This window comes from Limulus polyphemus, unplaced genomic scaffold (assembly GCF_000517525.1).
Source record: "Limulus polyphemus unplaced genomic scaffold, Limulus_polyphemus-2.1.2 Scaffold280, whole genome shotgun sequence".
Lineage (NCBI taxonomy): Eukaryota > Metazoa > Arthropoda > Merostomata > Xiphosura > Limulidae > Limulus > Limulus polyphemus.
The window spans coordinates 364,901-369,250 of record NW_013665890.1 but is presented as its reverse complement, the minus strand read 5'-3'; the positions used below and the strand labels follow the sequence as shown (position 1 = coordinate 369,250).

At 32.3% G+C, this 4,350-nt stretch overlaps 1 long non-coding RNA gene across 1 annotated transcript in view; it reads right to left on the bottom strand.

Annotated features, from left to right (window-relative positions):
• Positions 1-178: 178 nt before the first annotated feature.
• The window catches only part of LOC111085222, a 12,949-nt gene continuing 8,777 nt past the window's right edge, over positions 179-4,350 (bottom strand). The window contains exons 2-3 of the long non-coding RNA XR_002610056.1: positions 1,149-1,285; positions 179-265 (exon numbers count right to left, since the gene is read on the bottom strand). This is a non-coding gene — a long non-coding RNA (uncharacterized LOC111085222). The remainder of the gene's footprint in view (positions 266-1,148; positions 1,286-4,350) is intronic.

Below are 4,350 nucleotides of genomic sequence, written 5' to 3'. Positions count from 1 at the left end.
TATGACGTCAACCACTTAACTCACCTGATCGCTTGCCATATACACTTCCGTTTAAAGACGGTCTGCGGATTTTTGCAGTGATTGGACCCATGGTTGCTGCATTGTCAAACCCTGTGAGAGGACTTTCATTACTAAAATACAGTGAATCTGTTTTTATGACGTCAACCACTTAACTCACCTGATCGCTTGCCATATACACTTCCGTTTAAAGACGGTCTGCGGATTTTTGCAGTGATTGGACCCATGGTTGCTGCATTGTCAAACCCTGTGAGAGGACTTTCATTACTAAAATACAGTGAATCTGTTTATAATTTGTCACGAGTTAAAAAAGTTTAAGCGCCTTTCTTTAATTCGCATTGTAATAATTATTCTAATCAATAGTTCGATTTAAGTTCTGTTTGATATGTAGATTGTGATGCCATCTCGTGTGACTCACTTGAATGAAATACACTGTGGAAAACTTCTATAGGAATTGCGAAAATGTTTTCAACTGCGATAACTGAATTATAAAACTAGGTTAATTAGTTTATTAGTAGTATTCATGCTAAGCCTAATTTCGCTGAATTTGCTTAGATTTGTTTCTGTGAATATTTATGCACAGTTTTTGTTGTTGTTGTTTTCAGTTTTATTCATGCATTATTATTTAATGTCGCTAACTTCCCAGAACTTAGTAATTGATATCTAAAACTTTTGATTATCTGTCATTTTATTAGCAATTTTTGGCAGATTTAGGGATATTTAAAGAAACGCAGATTCAAATCAGTACTTCACTAATAAATGCGCGGGAAACTGTATAAATATCTGAAACATAAAACGCTGTTTCGAATCCATTGTCACCTGATGAAAGAGTATTTCAGTGAATTAAAACACCATCCGGATATTACGCTATATAGAATCTTTACTTTTACGTTTGTTAAGAAAAATAACTGGATAATTTTTCTAGTTCTACGTAAGCCTACGAAACAATAATCCTTACAATTTGCAACAACAAAAACATACTGACATCTGACAAATGACACTTTATTCTTATTATATTTGTATATAATATATATATATATACTCATTTATTTATTTATCCCATTTTTTACGCCTAATCACTTACATGTTTCAGAAGATTAACTGTAAATATAAAACTGTAATAAACATACCATTCGACCTAGCTCTTTTCCCAAAGATACTTCCATTGAAGGTTGGTCGTTTGTCGCCATCAGCAGAATATATCACCAACAATATAGACATGATAAACACCAAAGAAACTGAACATCTTTTGGAAACCATGCCTTAACTGCAAAGAAAATAAATCAAAGAATATAATAAGATGTGTGTATCTTAGCATATCTTTGTTCTATATCAGTAATTTTAGATAAATTTCAAAGTCTCTCATCTATTAAAATAGAGGTAAATTTTGAACATTTCCTGATAATTTTGGTATCAGAGATTTTTACCTTCTTTCCATTTAGAGAATCATCTCCAGGAGTTCAATCACGAAACGTTATAGGTACAATTAGTATCACAAGAAAAGTACATTATATATATATATATATATATATATTGCATTGGGAGTTTCAAACTGAGATCTAAAAGTAAGGAATGAGGGGAACAATGACTTGCCTAAATATAATGGCTCCCCCTTCCCCATCATAATACGTTTTTAGTTTGAAATCTTGTTAATAAGAATATAAAATAAATTACCAGTTTATTAAAGAAATTTGCTATGAGTATAGATATTGCATTTTTTTTCTGTCCTAGAAGATAAAATCGGCGTCAAAGTAACATGATGAAGAGACTGAAGAAAATTATGAAGTAAAAGAAGAAAATCATCAAGAACGTTGGTACCTAATAATGTATATCAAAGTTTAATCCAGAGAAGTAGATAACGATGAATTTATGGCAAATTAGATTTATGTATTAAGGTACTTAATAACCCATATTTTATATGACTTCCCACAAAACGTCGTCAGTAAAGACTTAGGAAGTGTATAATATATTTTTGTCTTCTGAGAATTTTAAATTTGCGATATAATCATGACTACAAGCATAAATCGAAATAATTCCAAAAACCTAAACCATGCATGTTACTGTTCGGCAAAGAGATTAAATGCTCAGCAATAAAAATTAACATTTTAATGATAAAACGATAGCTTTAAGAGTAAGTTTGACATTTTCAGATTTATTTGGGACATTGGTAACTGTTATTGCAGAGAAAAAAAGTTTCTTCAAATCTCTCTGTGTGTACGATATTCAAAGAGGACGTTGGTAATCATGGTCTTCCACAGGTCTCTCTATGTACTATATTCAAACAGGACGTTGGTAACCATGGTCTTCCACGGATCTTTCTATGTACCATATTCAAACAGGATGTTGGTGACCATGGTCTTCCACATATCTTTCTATATACCATATTCAAACAGGATGTTGGTGACCATGGTCTTCCACAGATCTTTCTATATATACCATATTCAAACAGGATGTTGGGGACCATTGTCTTCCACAGGTCTCTTCTCCTTGATGCACATAAGTCAACCTCTTTTCCACGGTCTGTCCTTCTTTTAATCTTTCCAGTTACGACAAGATATTCATTTTTCTTATTTCCTCATAACGTGTCCAAGAAACTCCAACTGTCTTTTTCTGATGTTAGCCAGTAGCTTCTTCCTGCAACCTGCTCTTGACAAAATATCTTTATTTGAGGTGTGACTGTGTGACTTGTATAACATCAAGATGCACCGTAAGAACCACAAATCAACTGCTTCTATTCTCTTTTCCATACATGTTGATATTGTCCAACATTTTAATGCATACGTGAGAATTGGTAAACCATAGCAATCCAAAATTATGAACTTCGTCACTATAGAAATTTTACTCTTTTTCACAATCTTTTTCATTTTCAGAAATGCATCTTTTACATCCTTATTCTCCGTTTTATTTCCTGATCATATTTACCATCTGATGTAATCCAGATTCTCAGGTAGTTGAATTTATTGACCTGTCTTATCTGTTCCTTATCTACATTGACATTACATACAGGAATGATCTTCTATGTAATTACTATACATTCTGTCTTCCTACAGCTAATACTTAAACCATTCTTCTCACTTTCACTAACAACTTTATCTAAACATTTTTGCAGCTTTTCTTCTGAATCAGCTATTAAAACTGTGTCATCAGAGTCACTCAAGTTCTTCAAATTCTGTCCGTCAGTGATCAGCCCTGGTAAAACCTCAATCTCCTCCAGGATTTTCTCAGTATACAAATTAAACAAGTCAGCTGAAAGGACATATCCTTGCCTCACGCCTCTTCTTCAAATACTAATGCAAAAAACAAACAAACGTGAAGATATTATGGAATACATTTGTGGAGAAAAATAAGTTAAGCTGATCATCCAACCTGAGTTTTTCTGTATATTCTATATATGTTATGACTCTATATATGTTATTAAGCAAGCTTTACATTTGTATAGTCTTTAAACATGTTGAAATTGCTTTGGAAAATAAAATTATTTTGTTTTAAAAAATGTGAGGGCGCGAATGTTCTCAACACAGCAGATCACATCACACGCACACAGCACAACATAAACAGATACCTTATTGATAAAGGTTAACATTAGGACTATCATAAGCAATCAGATTCATATATTTAACGTTGACATCGTTTTTAAACACATCAAAATAGTTGTTTCAACCTCATTAGAAACAAACGAAATTAACATAAATGCGCTAATCTGGAAGTTTGTTGCCATGAGTAACCGTACATACAACTTGGCTATTATTAATTAGTTGTTTTTAAAATAAATTCAGCGCCACATAACCTAAACAAATGTTTTATTTCCAAAGCTATGACTTTGGTCTCGATAGACAGTCATAACAATAATTGTTCGTTCTCTTGTTGAATGTGAGCTCTTATGGATAGGAACATTTACAAATGCTCTTCTTATTCACCTTGGATCCCTAAAGGTTTATACAACAGCGTACGTTATTTTTACTAAGATTGTCTAGATCTCTATAACTATACGGAGTAACATACGTTAATAGACTTAGATCTTAATAAGTTGTTCGAAATAAAAGGGTTTTTTTTCACCAGAATCTTACTTATAATTAGATAGACAGATGTTTTTTTTATTAAGATATGATCCGAATCGTTATAAACAATTAGACAACAATAGCATTTTGATCAAATTTGAATATGGATCCCTATAGATAAACAGAACGATAGTATATATATATATATATTTTGTTAAACAAGACCGATGTCTGTAGGTTTACTTTCTTCTTAGAATTCTTCTCTAGAAGTCGATAAGCCGTCTTAACGTTGTTAGAACAACGGGTAAAAGTTGTAGCTAGTGATGAGTTGGCC